This window comes from Loxodonta africana, chromosome X, assembly GCF_030014295.1.
Source record: "Loxodonta africana isolate mLoxAfr1 chromosome X, mLoxAfr1.hap2, whole genome shotgun sequence".
Classification (NCBI taxonomy): domain Eukaryota; kingdom Metazoa; phylum Chordata; class Mammalia; order Proboscidea; family Elephantidae; genus Loxodonta; species Loxodonta africana.
The window spans coordinates 39366979-39385732 of NC_087369.1; the positions used below are offsets into that span (position 1 = coordinate 39366979).

The following is an 18754-nucleotide window of genomic DNA, read 5'->3' on the forward strand; positions in this document are numbered from 1 at the left end:
TAAAATGTCACTGTGGTCCACCAGTCAGAGTGGGGGTACATGGAGGACAGGTTATTAATGGAGTCTTAGCTCAGGTCCATCTCACAGTGGGCCCAGTGAGTCCCAAAACCCATCCTGTACTGATTTCCCAGGTTCCAGATTTCATAATTGGAATAGACACACTCAGCAACTGGCAGAACCCCCATATTGGATCCCTGACATGCAGAATAAGGGTTATTATGGTGGGAAAGGCCAAGTGGAAGCCATTAGAACTGCCCCTGCCTAGGAAAATAGTAAACCAAAAGCAATGCTGCATTCCTGGAGGGATCACAGAGATTACGGCCACCATCAAGGACTTGAAGGATGCAGGGGTGGTTATTCCCACCACCTCCCCATTCAACTTGCCTCTTTGGCCTGCACAAAAAATGGACAGATCTTGGAGAATGATAGTGGATTATCATAAACTTAACCAGATGGTGATTCCAATTATAGCTCCTGTTCCAGATGTGGTTTCATTGCTTGAAGAAAATTAATACATCTCCTGGTACCTGGTATGTAGCTATTGACCTGGCTAATGCCTTTTTCTCCATATCCATTTTGAAGGACCACCAGAAGCAGTTTGCCTTCAACTGGCAAAGCCAGCAATACACTTTCACTGTCCTACATCAGGGGTACATCACCTCTCCAGCCCTATGTCATAATTTAATCTGTAGGACCTTGATCACCTTTACTTTCCATAAGATGTCACACTGGTCCATTACATTGATGACATTATGCTGATTGGACCTAGTAAGGAAGAAGTATCAATGATTCTAGACTTATTGGTAAGACATTTGCGTTCTAGACGGTGGGAAGTGAACCCAATAGAAATTCAAGTACCTTCCACCTCAGTGAAATTTCTAGGGCTCCAGTTGTGTGGGGCATGTCCAGAGTATTCCTTCTAAAGTGAAGGATAGGTTGTTGCATCTGGTCCCCCCTACAACTAAAAAGGAGGCACAATGCCTTGTAGGACTCTTTGGATTTTGGAGGCAACAAATCCTTCATTTGGGTATGCTACTCTGGCCTATTTATCAAGTGACTGGAAAAGCTGCTGGTTTAGAATGGGGCCCAGAACAAGAAAAGGCTCTGCAACAGGCTCAGGCTCCCATGCAAGCCTCTGCCAGTTGGGCCATATGATCCAGCTGATCCAACGGTGCTTGAAGTGTCAGTGGTAGATAGAGATGCTGTTTGCAGTCTTTGGCAGGCCAGTATTGGCGAATCATGGCACAGACCCACAGGATTTTGGAGCAAAGCCCTGCCATCCTTTTCAGATTACTCTCCTTTTGAGAAACAACTTTTGGCTTGTTACTGGGCCTTACTAGAGACTGAACACTTAACCATGTGGCCTGAGCTATCCATCATGTACCAGGTATTGTCTGGCCCACAGAGGCGTAAAGTCAGACATGCATAGCAGCACTCCATCATTAAATGGAAGGGGTATATACAAGATTGGACTCGAGCAGGACCTGAAGGCACCAGTAAGTTCTAGGAGGAAGTGGCCCAAAAGCCCATGGTTTCCATTCCTATCATATTACCCTCTCTCTCCCAGTCTGCACCTATGGCTTCATGGGGAGTCCCTTATGATCAGTTGACTGAGGAAGAGAAAACTCATGCCTGGCTTACGGGTGGTTCTGTGTGATATGCAGGCACTGCTCGAAAGTGGACAGCGGCAGCACTACATACCCTTTCTGGGACCCCCCTGAAGGACAATAGTAAAGGAAAATCCTCTCAATGGGCAGAACTTCGAGCAGTGCATTTGGCTGTTTGCTTTACTTGAAAGGAGAAATAGCCAGGTGTGCGATTGTATACTGATTCATAAGTTGTGGCCAATGGTCTGGCTGGATGATCAGGGACTTGGAGGGAACATGGTTGGAAAATTGGAGACAAGAAAGTATCAGGAAGAGGTATGTGGATAGACCTTTCTGAAAGGGCCAAAGAAGTGAAGATATTTGTGTCTCATGTGAATGCTCACCAAAGGATGACCTCAACGGAGGATTATTTTAAAAATCAAGCGGGGGAGGGCGGAGCCAAGATGGCGGACTAGGCAGACGTTACCTCGGATCCCTCTTACAACAAAGACACGGAAAAACAAGTGAATCGATCACATACATAACAATCTACGAACCCTGAACAACAAACACAGATTTAGAGACGGAGAACGAACTAATACGGGGAAGCAGCGATAGTTTCCAGAGCCTGGAGCCAGAGTACCAGTCAGGTACGGCACAAGCACAGAGACCTGCTCCACCCCCCTGAACTAACCCCGGGAGAGGGACCAGCCGGTTCCACGGGCGGCGTGGGACACAGCCGGTAGGAGAAGTCCCCGGGAGGCAGTGACTGATCTTGGAGCAGAAAGAGCAGCATCCGAGCCGGAGAACCGTCCCGCAGGGATTTGGACTGCACGCAGGTACGCCATAAACACGGAGAGTTGCTCCACCCCCTGAACTAACCCCGGGAAGGGGACCAGCCGGGTCGCGCGGGCAGCGTGGGACGCAGCCGGTAGGAGAAGTCCCCGGGAGGCAGCGACTGGTATTGGAGTGGGGAGAACAGCGTTCCAGCCGGGACACTCGGTCGCGGCACAAGCACGGGGAGCTACTCCACCCATCTGAACTAACCCCGGGAGGGGGCCCACCTGGTTCACAGGGGCGGCACGGCCACACGGCTGGAGAGACGAGAAGTCCCCGGGAGGCAGCGACTGATTTTGGAGTTGAGAGTGCACCGTCCCAGTAGGGGAGCCTTGACGCTGGGCGTGGGGCTGGAAGCGGAGGATCTGACCGTGACTCCAGCGGGCCAGACCCCCTGGGGGCAATCTCCACACAGCCAGCACACATAGGCGACGCGCCCGCGGGAATCTCAGATATAACAGTCATTCCAAGCAAGACAAGCAACTCTGGCTATATTCTGAGGTGCTACTCTCCTATCTCTCTGTTCCCTCCCCCACCCTCCCCAGGCGGCTTCATTAACATCTGAATAGCCTGAGCCAGAGGGAGAACTCTGATAGGGATCTGACTGCAGTTTTTTTTTAGCGGATTTTCTGGAAAAACTAGTTTCCCAGTGATGGCTCGGAGACAACAATCCATATCAAACCACTTAAAGAAGCAGACCGTGACAGCTTCTCCAACCCCCCAAACAAAAGAATCAAAATCTTTCCCAAATGAAGGTACAATTTTGGAATTATCAGATACAGAATATAAAAAACTAATTTACAGAATGCTTAATGATATCACAAATGAAATTAGGATATCTGCAGAAAAAGCCAAGGAACACACTGATAAAACTGTTGAAGAACTCAAAAAGATTATTCAAGAACATACTGGAAAAATTAATAAGTTGCAGGAATCCATAGAGAGACAACATGTAGAAATCCAAAAGATTAACAATAAAATAACAGAATTAGACAACACACTAGGAAGTCAGAGGAGCAGACTCGAGCAATTAGAATGCAGACTGGGACATCTGGAGGACCAGGGAATCAACACCAACATAGCTGAAAAAAAATCAGATAAAAGAATTAAAAAAAATGAAGAAACCCTAAGAATTATGTGGGACTCTATCAAGAAGGATAACCTGCGGGTGATTGGAGTCCCAGAACAGGGAGGGGGGACAGAAAACACAGAGAAAATAGTTGAAGAACTTCTGACAGAAAACTTCCCTGACATCATGAAAGACGAAAGGATATCTATCCAAGATGCTCATCGAACCCCATTTAAGATTGATCCAAAAAGAAAAACACCAAGACATATTATCATCAAACTCACCAAAACCAAAGATAAACAGAAAATTTTAAAAGCAGCCAGGGAGAAAAGAAAGGTTTCCTTCAAGGGAGAATCAATAAGAATATGTTCTGACTACTCAGCAGAAACCATGCAGGCAAGAAGGGAATGGGACGACATATACAGAACACTGAAGGAGAAAAACTGCCAACCAAGGATCATATATCCAGCAAAACTCTCTCTGAAATATGAAGGCGAAATTAAGATATTTACAGACAAACACAAGTTTAGAGAATTTGCAAAAACCAAACCAAAGCTACAAGAAATACTAAAGGATATTGTTTGGTCACAGAACCAATAATATCAGATATCAGCACAACACAAGGTCACAAAACAGAACGTCCTGATATCAACTCAAATAGGGAAATCACAAAAACAAACAAATTAAGATTAATTAAAAAAAAAATACACATAACAGGGAATCATGGAAGTCAATAGGTAAAAGATCACAATAATCAAAAAGAGGGACTAAATACAGGAGGCATTGAACTGCCATATGGAGAGTGATACAAGGCGATATAGGACAATACAAGTTAGGTTTTTACTTAGTAAAATAGGGGTATATAATGAGGTAACCACAAAAAGGTATAACAACTCTATAACTCAAGATAAAAGCCAAGAAAAACGTAACGACTCAACTAACATAAAGTCAAACACTATGAAAATGAGGATCTCACAATTTACTAAGAAAAACGCCTCAGCACAAAAAAGTATGTGGAAAAATGAAATTGTCAACAACACACATAAAAAGGCATCAAAATGACAGCACTAAAAACTTATTTATCTATAATTACCCTGAATGTAAATGGACTAAATGCACCAATAAAGAGACAGAGAGTCACAGACTGGATAAAGAAACACGATCCATCTATATGCTGCCTACAAGAGACACACCTTAGACTTAGAGACACAAACAAACTAAAACTCAAAGGATGGAAAAAAGTATATCAAGCAAACAATAAGCAAAAAAGAAGAGGAGTAGCAATATTAATTTCTGACAAAATAGACTTTAGACTTAAATCCACCACAAAGGATAAAGAAGGACACTATATAATGATAAAAGGGACAATTGATCAGGAAGACATAACCATATTAAATATTTACGCACCCAATGACAGGGCTGCAAGATACATAAATCAAATTTTAACAGAACTGAAAAGCAAGATAGATACCTCCACAATTATAGTAGGAGACTTCAACACACCACTTTCGGAGAAGGACAGGACATCCAGTAAGAAGCTCAACAGAGACACGGAAGATCTAATTACAACAATCAACCAACTTGACCTCATTGACTTATACAGAACTCTCCACCCAACTGCTGCAAAATATACTTTTTTTTCCAGCGCACATGGAACATTCTCTAGAATAGACCGCATATTAGGTCATAAAACAAACCTTTGCAGAGTCCAAAACATCGAAATATTACAAAGCATCTTCTCAGACCACAAGGCAATAAAACTAGAGATCAATAACAGAAAAACGAGGGAAAAGAAATCAAATACTTGGAAAATGAACAATACCCTCCTGAAAAAAGACTGGGTTATAGAAGACATCAAGGAGGGAATAAGGAAATTCATAGAAAGCAACGAGAATGAAAATACTTCCTATCAAAACCTCTGGGACACAGCAAAAGCAGTGCTCAGAGGCCAATTTATATCAATAAATGCACACATACAAAAAGAAGAAAGAGCCAAAATCAGAGAACTGTCCCTACAACTTGAACAAATAGAAAGTGAGCAACAAAAGAATCCATCAGGCACCAGAAGAAAACAAATAATAAAAATTAGAGCTGAACTAAATGAATTAGAGAACAGAAAAACAATCGAAAGAATTAACAAAGCCAAAAGCTGGTTCTTTGAAAAAATTAACAAAATTGATAAACCATTGGTTAGACTGACTAAAGAAATACAGGAAAGGAAACAAATAACCCGAATAAGAAATGAGAAGGACCACATCACAACAGAACCAAATGAAATTAAAAGAATCATTTCAGATTATTATGAAAAATTGTACTCTAACAAATTTGAAAACCTAGAAGAAATGGATGAATTCCTGGAAAAACACTACCTACCTAAACTAACACATTCAGAAGTAGAACAACTAAATAGACCCATAACAAAAAAAGAGATTGAAACGGTAATCAAAAAACTCCCAACAAAAAAAAGTCCTGGCCCGGACGGCTTCACTGCAGAGTTCTACCAAATTTTCAGAGAAGAGTTAACACCACTACTACTAAAGGTATTCCAAAGCATAGAAAATGACGGAATACTACCCAACTCATTCTATGAAGCCACCATCTCCCTGATACCAAAACCAGGTAAAGACATTACAAAAAAAGAAAATTATAGACCTATATCCCTCATGAACATTGATGCAAAAATCCTCAACAAAATTCTAGCCAATAGAATCCAACGACACATCAAAAAAATAATTCACCCTGATCAAGTGGGATTTATACCAGGTATGCAAGGCTGGTTTAATATCAGAAAAACCATTAATGTAATCCATCACATAAATAAATCAAAAGACAAAAACCACATGATCTTATCAATTGATGCAGAAAAGGCATTTGACAAAGTCCAACACCCATTCATGATAAAAACTCTCACCAAAATAGGAATTGAAGGAAAATTCCTCAACATAATAAAGGGCATCTACGCAAAGCCAACAGCCAATATCACTCTAAATGGAGAGAACCTGAAAGCATTTCCCTTGAGAACGGGAACCAGACAAGGATGCCCTTTATCACCGCTCTTATTCAACATCGTGTTGGAAGTCTTAGCCAGGGCAATCAGGCTAGACAAAGAAATAAAAGGTATCCGGATTGGCAAGGAAGAAGTAAAGTTATCACTATTTGCAGATGACATGATTATATACACAGAAAACCCTAAGGAATCCTCCAGAAAACTACTGAAACTAATAGAAGAGTTTGGCAGAGTCTCAGGTTATAAAATAAACATACAAAAATCACTTGGATTCCTCTACATCAACAAAAAGAACACCGAAGAGGAAATAACCAAATCAATACCATTCACAATAGCCCCCAAGAAGATAAGATACTTAGGAATAAATCTTACCAAGGATGTAAAAGACCTATACAAAGAAAACTACAAAGCTCTACTACAAGGAATTCAAAAGGACATACTTAAGTGGAAAAACATACCTTGCTCATGGATAGGAAGACTTAACATAGTAAAAATGTCTATTCTACCAAAAGCCATCTATACATTTAACGCACTTCCGATCCAAATTCCAATGTCATATTTTAAGGGGATAGAGAAACAAATCACCAATTTCATATGGAACGGAAAGAAGCCCCGGATAAGCAAAGCACTACTGAAAAAGAAGAAGAAAGTGGGAGGCCTCACCTTACCTGACTTCAGAACCTATTATACAGCCACAGTAGTCAAAACAGCCTGGTATTGGTACAACAACAGACACATAGACCAATGGAACAGAATTGAGAACCCAGACATAGATCCATCCACGTATGAGCAGCTGATATTTGACAAAGGACCAGTGTCAATTAACTGGGGAAAAGATAGCCTTTTTAACAAATGGTGCTGGCATAACTGGATATCCATTTGCAAAAAAATGAAACAGGACCCATACCTCACACCATGCACAAAAACTAACTCCAAGTGGATCAAAGACCTAAACATAAAGACTAAAACGATAAAGATCATGGAAGAAAAAATTGGGACAACCCTAGGAGCCCTAATACAAGGTATAAACAGAATACAAAACATTACCAAAAATGATGAAGAGAAACCCGATAACTGGGAGCTCCTAAAAATCAAACACCTATGCTCATCTAAAGACTTCACCAAAAGAGTAAAAAGACCACCTACAGATTGGGAAAGAATTTTCAGCTATGACATCTCCGACCAGCGCCTGATCTCTAAAATCTACATGATTCTGGCAAAACTCAACCACAAAAAGACAAACAACCCAATCAAGAAGTGGGCAAAGGATGTGAACACACATTTCTCTAAAGAAGATATTCAGGCAGCCAACAGATACATGAGAAAATGCTCTCGATCATTAGCCATTAGAGAAATGCAAGTTAAAACTACGATGAGATTCCATCTCACACCAGCAAGGCTGGCATTAATCCAAAAAACACAAAATAATAAATGTTGGAGAGGCTGCGGAGAGATTGGAACTCTCATACACTGCTGGTGGGAATGTAAAATGGTACAACCACTTTGGAAATCTATCTGGCGTTATCTTAAACAGTTAGAAATAGAACTACCATACAACCCAGAAATCCCACTCCTAGGAATATACCCTAGAGATACAAGAGCCTTCATACAAACAGATATATGCACACCCATGTTTATTGCAGCTCTGTTTACAATAGCAAAAAGTTGGAAGCAACCAAGGTGTCCATCAACAGATGAATGGGTAAATAAATTGTGGTATATTCACACAATGGAATACTACGCATCGATAAAGAACAGTGACGAATCTCTGAAACATTTCATAACATGGAGGAACCTGGAAGGCATTATGCTGAGCGAAATTAGTCAGAGGCAAAAGGACAAATATTGTATAAGACCACTATTATAAGATCTTGAGAAATAGTAAACCTGAGAAGAACACATACTTTTGTGGTTACGAGGGGGGGAGGGAGGGAGGGTGGAAGAGGGTTTTTTATTGATTAATCAGTAGATAAGAACTGCTTTAGGTGAAGGGAAAGACAACACTCAATACATGGAAGGTCAGCTCAATTGGACTGGACCAAAAGCAAAGAAGTTTCCGGGATAAAATGAATGCTTCAAAGGTCAGCGGAGCAAGCGCGGGGGTCTGGGGAACATGGTTTGCGGGGACTTCTAAGTCAATTGGCAAAATAATTCTATTATGAAATCATTCTGCATCCCACTTTGAAATGTGGCGTCTGGGGTCTTAAATGCTAACAAGCAGCCATCTAAGATGCAACAATTGGTCTCAACCCACCTGGAGCAAAGGAAAATGAAGAACACCAAGCCCACATGACAACTAAGAGCCCAAGAGACAGAAAGGGCCACATGAACCAGAGACCTACATCATCCTGAGACCAGAAGAACTAGTTGGTGCCCGGCCACAATCGATGTCTGCCCAGACAGGGAGCTCAGCAGAGGACCCCTGAGGGAGCAGGAGATCAGTGGGATGCAGACCCCAAATTCTCATAAGAAGACCAAACTTAATGGTCTGACTGAGACTGGAGGAATCCCGGCGGCCATGCTCCCCAGACCTTCTGTTGACACAGGACAGGAACCATCCCCGAAGACAACTCATCAGAAATGAAAGGGACTGGTCAGCGGGTGGGAGAGAGATGCTGATGAAGAGTGAGCTAATTATATCAGGTGGACACTTGAGATTGTGTTGGCAACTCTTGCCTGGAGGGGGGATGGGAGGATAGAGAGAGAGGGAAGCCGGCAAAATTGTCAAGAAAGGAGAGACTGAAAGGGCTGACTCAAGACGGGGAGAGTAAGTGGGAGTAGGGAGTGAGATGTATGTAAACTTATATGTGACAGACTGATTGGATTTGTAAACGTTCACTTGAAGCTTAATAAAAGTTATTATAAAAAAAAAAAATCAAGCGGGTAGGATGGCACGTTCTGTGGAAACCACCCTGTTTCCCCAGCCACTCTTGTCATTGCCCAATGGGCTCATAAACAAAGTGGCCATGGTGGAAAGGATGGAGGTTTTGAATGTGCTCAACAACAGGGACTTCCACTCACCAAGGCTGACTTGGCTACAGCCACTGCTGAGTGCCCAATCTGCCAGCAGCAGAGACCAACACTGAGTCCCCAGTATGGCACCATTCCTCAAGGCAATCAGCCAGCAACGTGGTGGCAGGTTGATTATGCTGGACTGCTTCCATCATGGAAAGGGCAGTGTTTTGTTCTTACTGGGATAGACACTTACTGTGGATACTGATTTGCTTTCTGTGCACACAATGCTTCTGCCAAAGCTACCATCTGTGAAATTACAGAATGCCTTGTCCACCATTATGGTATCCCACACAGCATCTCCTGGGATCAAGGGGCTCACTTCATAGTAAATGAAGTGTGGCCATGGCCCATGCTCATGGAATTCGCTGGTCTTTTCATGTTCCCCATCACCCTGAAGCAGCTGGCTTGATAGAATGATGGAATGGCCATCTAAAGACACAGTTACAGTGCCACCCAGGTGACAGTACTTTGCAATGTTGAGGCAGTGTTCTCCAGGAGGCTGTATATGGTCTAAACCAGCCTGAACTATATGGTGCTGTTTCTCCCATAGCTAGAATTCATGGGTCCAGGAATTAAGGGTTGGAAATCGGAGTATCACCACTCACTATTACTCCTAGTGACCCACTCACAAAATTTTTGCTTCCTGTTCCCACGATACTATGCTCTATGGGTCTAGAGGTCTTAGTTCCAAAGGGAGGGATGCTCCCTTCTGGAGACACAATATTGATTGCATTGAACTGGAAATTAAGAATGCCATCCAGCCACTTTGGGGTCCTCATGCCTCTGGATCAAGAGGCAAAGAAGGGAATTACCATATCGGCTGGAGTGATTGATCTTGATTTCCAAGGGGAACTCTGATTGATATTACATTTTGGAGGTAAAGAAAAGTATGTCTGGAATACAGGAGATCCTTTAGGGTGTCTCTTAGTACTACTGTGCCCTGTGATTTAAGTCAACGAAAAACTATAGTAACCAAATTCTGACGTGACTACTAATGGCCCAGACCCTTCAGGAATGAAGGTTTGGGTCAACCCACCAGGCAAAGTATCATGACCAGCTGAGTTGCTTGCTGATGGCAAGGGGAATATGGAATGGGCAATGGAAGAAGGTAGTTCTAAATACCAGCTACGACCATGTGACCAGTTCCAGAAATGAGGACTGAAATTGTTTTTAGTGTTTCTTCCTTGTTTTGTTATACACATATGTGTGCATATATATATAATCATATATACATATGTATATATACATATAAAAAATACACATACATGTATATACATACAGAGTCGCTATGAGTCAGAATCGACTCGACAGCACTGGGTTTGTTTTTTTTGTTTGTTTACATATATATGTGTATATATATATGTATATATACACATACACATATGGAGCCTAGTGGCACAGTGGTTCAGGGCTCGGCTGCTAACCAAAAGGTCAGCAGTTCAAATCCACCAGCTGTTCCTTGGAAACCTTATGGGGCAGTTCTACTGTGTCCTATAGGGTTGTTCTGAGTAGATAGAAATGGACTCGATGGCAACAGGTTGGGATTATTTGGATGAGTGAAAACATAAGCCCTCAGTTTACCTGGTGCATTCACTGGCACATTCACTGGCACATTCGTGAACTGTTTTCATGAATCAATGGGTGGTTTGAATACAGCCAATTCCGGCTGCAAGAATCAATGTTTTATTTATGTATTTATTTTTTCATTTAATTGCAATTTATTTTCATAAACATGAAGTATATCAAAGTGCTATGCGATGCAGGGAAACCCTGGTGGCGTAGTGATTGTTACAGCTGTTAACCAAGAGGTTGGCAGTTCGAATCCACCAGGTGCTCCTTGGAAACTCTACAGGGCAGTTCTACTCTGTCCTATAGAGTCGCTATGAGTTGGAATCGACTTGATGGCAGTGATTTGGTGTTTTGTTTTTTTTTTATAAGATGCAGCACTAAATATATACATTTCGAAGAAATTAAACAAAGAACTTTGCATTCACCCAGGCCTGGTAGTGCAATGGTTAAGCGTTTGGCTGCTAATTAAAAGGTTTGCAGTTCGAATCCTCCAGCCGCTCTTTGGAAACTCTATGGGGCAGTTCTACCCTGTCGTATAGGGCCGCTATTTGTTGGAATCGACTTGACAGCAATGGGTTTGTTTTTTGGGTTTTATGCAGCAAACATGAACAAATACATTAATAGGAAGAAACAGGCTAGGAAAAAGGTATACATATATAGTAAATTTCTTAACAAAATTTCTTAGTTCAAAAAGCGATAAAGTAATATCTATTCAAAACTTTCACAGCTCATTTTCATATGAAAATATAAATATCAAGTTTAGTTATGTATCAGCATCATAGTGAAGTATACAGGCAGAGTAAGAATTCGTACAGTACATACCAGAGATTAACAATATATTTGTATACAAAATATGCTCCTCAAACATTAAGGTATTATAGTACTTAGGTATGAACTTCCAGTCTAATACTGGCCTCAAAAGCCACCTTTCATTACCCAAGACATGTACAAAAGGCAGTGTAGCAATGGTATTTACAGAAATGTTGCCCAGGGGTGGAAACCCTGGTGGCGTAGTGGTTAAGTGCTACGGCTGCTAACCAAAGGGTCGTCCTGGCAGGACCTCCACTCGTCATGCTCGCAGTCCAGATCTAAATAGACAGGAGACTGATTTGAAAGTACACCAACATTCTTAATGTCAACATGATATTTGTTTTTAAAAAATAAATCAAAATGTGCAAAGTGGCAGTGACGGTCCAGTTTTGAGAAACGTTTAGCAAGTCAGAGCTTGTTCAGTTTTCTTTAGCAACTGCTGCTGTCTTGCCTGCAATTTTTTTTTTCCAGCAAAAGCTGGTGCTCTTCTGCCTGAAGGGAATGGACGTACTCCTTGGCCTTTTTCAAAATGACCGCCTTGGTGGCCTTCTCGTTCTTCGCCAGCTCTGACACGTGGTCCCTGAGCGTGAGGAAGCTGGGGTGCAGGTCGTTGCATCACTGGCGCTCCATGATGTTGTGGTTGGGGTGACACTCACTGTCGTCTGAGTCAGAATTGTGGGGGCTCAAGCTCTCAGCCTTTTGGGGGAATGATGCTCTTGAGGGGACACGGGAGCATCTCGCTCTTCATCTTTTTCTAGAGCCGCGCATCGTCAGTCTCCACGTAGGGTAAGAGGGAGGCATAGTTGTGTTGCTGGCGGTTGGGGACACAGCTTTTGAGGATTAGCTCACCCGACTGAGCCCTCCCTGGGCCCAGAGCTGTGTTCTTGGGATGCACTGTGATGGTGAAGTTGGTGACAGCATTGCTGTTGAAGGAGGCACACCACTTTTCCACTGTGACCAAGTCAATGTCTTCCTCTTCATCTTCCCCTTTGTTATCTTCAACATCTCCTGTTGGCTGCCGGGGATTCAGTGGTAGGCTATGGGTGGGTCCTCGTGTGGCTCTCTGTGTGGGCTTGTGCCTGGCTAGCACTAGCTAGGCTCCAACCCAGTTCCCAGGAGGCCCCTGCATCCACCAGCACATCCAGACAGATGACTGTCTCTCAAGAATCAGTGTTTTAATCATTTGTTTTCATCACCATTGTGAAAGGAACCGTGTCTTATTCAGAGGGGCAGCGATCGTGCTGAGCACAGCACCTGCTATCTTGCCTCTGGTGGCTCTTCAAAAGCAGCTTGTTGAATGACAGATTATTAAGACTTAAAAATTATATATGTTACATCCTGCTTATAAAGAGAAGAGGGCACTTTGTTCCTGTAATATAAACCAAGTTCATTTCTTAGTAATGGGTCATGTGGTTTTGCATAATTCCACTTCCGGCCTTAGTCGGGAACATGGCATTTGAAAGTGCAAAGTACACCCACAAACTGGATTAGCCGAGGTGCCCAAACACTTTTTGTAACTAAAAATGCTCTGGTTTTAGTTTTTAAGTGGAAACAAAAGAAAGCCTGCAAGTCCTACCTTGGCTATTTTGCCATTTGTAAGTGGAGGCTTTGTTGTCCAGAACTTCACTCTGCCTTTCTCTGGATCAGGTACTCATGACAAATTGTTGCATGAAGCACTTCTTTTTATTTAACATGAAGCACTCTCTTGCATCAGAGAGAAATATTTTTTTCATTGTTTCCATCCATTTAATACTTTAGATGTTTGAAGGACAATATTGTTATCTGTTTTGATGGAGTAAAAAAAGACTGTAGTTGAATGCTTGACAAATTGCAATCCAGGAAAGTCAGTGGGGGACATGATGTCAGAAGTAAGTTGACAAGGAAGGTCAGTGAGAAAACACATGGGAAAGGTAAGCAAACATATGGCCTGGGAGAGGCAGGCTTGATCCCTTTCTCCTCGTGTCAAGTGTCAGCTGGCCGACAGTAGCACGTACACAAGAACACGGTCTCAGTTTTTAGAGACACAGACTTTTAGAGCTGGATGAACATGTGGAGATGGTATTCCTCTCATTCTGCAGAGTGATACTCAAGAGGCTCAGCCTCTAAGGAGGTAGAGTCGAACAGAATACCTCCTGGCTTTCTTACAAATGTGGTCATTGAAGCAAGGGCAGGCCTGGAATTCAGATAGCCTCAGGCTAGTTTCTTGCTTGTCCAGTTTAATTAATTCTTTACTTCATGCAATGAGCTACATGGATGTATGCAGACAAGCAGTCACAGTCAGCATATTGTGTGGATAAAATGGCCCATTTTTTTCTGGAGTGAGGAAGTCTCAGAGCAAATAGCAGTGGGTGTGGTGGAGGTGCTGAGGGTGGGGCAATCAGCTACCCGGGAGAAGTGGGGAGGGAGCTCAGGAAAGGCCTCAGGAAGGGGGCTACATCGGAGCACAGGAGACAGGATCCTCACAACCAGACCTAGCTGGTTATTATGCACTGATTCCTCACACACACACACACACACACAAACACAAATGCAACCAATTGTGCTCAGAGCAAATGAAAGCTACAGTTTTAATCTCCAGGAATCCTGCCCTCATAGAATCACAGCTGCAGGGTTTCTCAGATCCCTGGGAACACACTGCCTGGAAAGAACAAAAAATCTGTTAGGAATAAAACTTGGGAAATTTAACAAGAAAATATCCCACTTCCAGGAAAGCTTGCACTTCTACCAAAGCACTGAACCTAAAATCATAATAATATAAGGCTCGGATGGTCGCTGCCATCGAGTTGGCCCTCAGTTCATGGGGATCCCACGCGTGACAGAATGATCAGGCATCACAGCAACGTGCGAATCCCCACTGAGTGGGCGGTGGCTGCACGTGAGATGCGTTGGCCAGGAACTGAACCCAGTTCTCCCACATGGAAGGCAAGAGTTCTACCACTGAGCCACCACTGCCTTCACAAGGCTCGGATGTTGTCATTGTTTTGTTGTGTGTTTGCCATTGAGTCAATTCCAACTCATGTTGTTGTTGTTAGGTGCTCTCCAGTCAGTTCCGACTCACAGTGACCCTACATACAACAGAACGAAACACTGCCTGATCCTTTGCCACCCTCACAATCATTGTTATGCCTGAGCCCATTGTTGCAGCCACTATGCCAATCCATCTCCTTGAGGGTCTTCCTCTTTTTCATTGATCCTCTAGTATATCCAACGTGATGTCCTTCTCCAGGGACTGGTCCCACCTGATAACATGTCTAAAGCATGTGAGGCTAATGAGTATTCTGGCTGTACTTCGTCCAAGACAGATTTGTTCATTCTTCTGACAGTCCTGGTGTCGCAGTGGTTAAGAACTTTGCTGCTAACCAAAAGATCAGCAGTTCAAATCCACCAGCCGCTCCTTGGAAACCCTATGGGGCAGTTCTACTCTGTCCTATAGGGGCACTATGAGTTGGAATCGACTTGACAGCAATGGGTTTGGTTTTTGGTTTTCTGGCAGTCCAGATGCCATAATTCAAAAGCATCAATTCTTCTTCAGTTTTCCATATTCATTGTCCAACTTTCACATCCATATGAGATGACTGAAAATACCATGGCTTGGGTCAGGTGCACCTTAGTCCTCAAAGTGACATCTTTGCTTTTTAACACTTTAAAGAGGTCTTTTGCAGCAGATTTGCCCAATGCAATGCTTCTTTTGATTTCTTAACTGCTGCTTCCATGGGCACTGATTGTGAATCCAAGTAAAATGAAATCCTTTACAACTTCAATATTTTCCCTGTTTATCATGATGTTGCTTATTGGTCCAGTTGTGAGGATTTTTGTTTTCTTTATGTTGAGGTGTAATTTATACTGAAGGTCGTGGTCTTTGATCTTCATCAGTAAGTGCTTCAAATCCTCCTCACTTTCAGCAAGCAAGCAAGGTTGTATCAGCTGCATATTGCAGGTTGTTAATGAGACTTCCTCCAATCTTGATGCCCTGTTCTTCTTCATACAGTCCAGCTTCTCAGATTATTTGCTCAGAATACAGATTGAATAAGCATCGTGAAAAGATGCAGCCTAATGCACACCTTTCTTGACTTTAAACCATGCAGTATTCCCTTGTTCTTTTCAAATGACTGCTTGTTGGTCTATATACAGGTTCCACATGAGCACAATTAAGTGTTCTGGAATTCCCATTCTTCACAATGTTATCCATAATCTGTTATGATACACACAGTCGAATGCCTTCCCATAGTCAATAAAACACCAGTAAACATCTCAGCCAAGATCCATCTGACATCAGCAATGATATCCTTTGTTCCATGTTCTCTTCTGAATCTGACTTGAATTTCTGGCAGTTCTCTGTTGATGTACTGCTGCAACTGCTTTTGAATGATCTTCATCAAAATTTTACTTGTGTGTGATATTGATGGATGGTATTGTTCGATAATTTCCACATTCTGTTGGATCACCTTTCCTTGGAATGGGTTCAAACATGGATCTCTTTCACTCAGCTGGCCAGGTAATTGTCTTCCAAATTTCTTGGCATCTGTCAGTTTGTCATACTGTGGCAGCTTGCATTTTGCTGCGATGCTGAAAGCTATGCCACTGGTATTTCAAATACCAGCAGGGTCACCTATCGTAGACAGTTTTCAGCTGAGCTTCCAGACTAAGATAGACTAAGAAGAAGGACCTGGCAGTCTATTTCTGAAAAAAATAGCCAGTAAATACCTTATAAATAGCAGCAGAACATTGTCTGATATAGTGCCAGAAGATGAGCCCCTCAGGTTAGAAGTCACACAAAATTTGACTGTGGAAGAGTTGCTTCTTCAAAGTAGAGTCAACCTTAATAATGTGGATAGAGTCAAGCTTCAGGATCTTCATCCGTTGATGTGGCGTGACTCAAAATTAGAAGAAGCAGTTTCAAACATCCATCTGACTCATAGCAACCCTATATAACAGAGTAGAACTGCCCCATTGGGTTTCCTAGGCTGTCATCTTTATGGGAGAAGATGGCCAGGGGTGGGATACAAGGGTTTAGATCCTACAACAGAAGTCTTTCTTGGTTCCTCCTGGGACATTCTGTAATCCCAGATGTTACATCTGTATGCAGTTTGTCCTTCCAATGAGTGATGCAATTCCAGTAGCAGTAACCGGATAGTTAACGTTAGGCTACAAGAGTTCTCAAAGACAATGCATTAGCGATTGATAATCTTGGCATATTTATATTCCCCTTCCTCCTTTAAACTTATATTAGAAGTGAGTTCATGTGTCACTGATTTACTATTTAAATCTGCATAAATATTTCCATACTACCTTCTGGACTAAGAGGTTTTTTTTTTTTGGTGAGCATGTTGAGGGGTATCAGCCTCTTTTATTTCAGCTATTTTTTTTTATTGTGGTTTAGATGAAGGTTTTTCAGGCAAATTAGTTTCTCATTAAACAATTAATGCACATATTGTTTTGTGACATTGGTTGCCAACCCCACAACGTGCCAACACTCTCCCAATCTTGACCCTGGTTCCCCGTTGCCAGCTTTTCTATCCCCTCCTGCCTTCTCATCCTTGCCCCTGGGCTGGTGTGCCTATTTAGTCTCATATATGTGTCGAGCTACATGTATTATTGCTTGTTTTATGGGCCTGTCTAATCTTTGGTTGAAGGGTGGACCTCAGGAGTGACTTCATTACTGAGCTAAAAGGGTATATGGGGGCCATACTCTCCGGGTTTCTCCAGTCTCTGTCAGGCCAGCAAGTCTAGCCTTTTTTTGTGAATTAGAATTTTGTTCTACACTCTTCCCCAGCTCTGTCTGGGACCCTCTGTTGTGATCCCTGTCAGAGCAGTTGGTGGTGGTAACTGGTCACCATCTAATTGTGCTGGATTCATTCTGGTGGAGGCTATGGAAGTTGTGGTCCATTTGTCCTTTGGACTAATCTTTCCCTTGTGTCTTTGGTTTTGTTCATTCTCCCTTGCTCCAGACGGGGTGGGATCAGTGGAGTATCTTAGATGGCCGCTCTCAAGCTTTTGAAGACCCCGGATGCTACTCACCAAAGTAGGATGTAGAATATTTTTCGTTACAAAATATGTCATGCCAATGGAACTAGATGTCCCCTGAGACCATGGTCCCCAGTCCTCAGCCCAGTAATTCAGTCCCTAAGGGAGTTTGGATGTGTCTATGAAGCTTCCAAGACCTTGCCTTGGTCAAATTGTGCTGACTTCCCCAGTATTGTGTACTGTCTTACCCTTCACCAAAGTTACCACTTATCTATTGTCTAGTTAGTGTTTTCCCTCCCCAACCCTCCCTTCCCTCATAACCATCAAAACTTGTTTCTATGTTTAAACCTTTTCATGACTTTTTATAATAGTGGTCTTATACAGTATTTGTCCTTATGATTGACTTATTTCACTCAGCATAATGCCCTCCAGATTCATCCATGCTGTGAGATTTTTTGCAAATTCATCATTTTTCTTTATCGTTGTGTAGTGTTCCATTGTGTGTATGTACTGTAGTTTGTTTACCCATTCATCTGTTGATGAGCATCTAGGTTGTTTCCATCTTTTTGCTATTGTAAATAATGCTGCAATGAACATGGGTGTGCATATGTCTACTCATGTGACGGCTCTTATTTCTCTAGGATATATTCTTAGGAGTGGGATAGCTAGATAGTGTGGTATTTCTATTTCTAGCTTTTTAAGGAATCATTATAACATTTTCCAAATGGTTGTACCATTTTACATTCCCACCAGCAATTCATAAGAGTTCCAATCTCCCTGCAGCCTCTCCAATATTTATTTTCTGTTTTTTTTTTGCTTCATGCTGCAATGTTAGGGTGAGATGGTATCTCATTATAGTTTTCATTTGCGTTTCTCTAATGGCTAGTAATCACAGGC

At 42.4% G+C, this 18754-nt stretch overlaps 1 pseudogene; it reads right to left on the reverse strand.

The window, feature by feature from the left end:
* Positions 1-12238: 12238 nt before the first annotated feature.
* Positions 12239-14672, reverse strand: LOC104846867 (N-myc proto-oncogene protein-like; annotated as a pseudogene).
* Positions 14673-18754: the final 4082 nt, after the last annotated feature.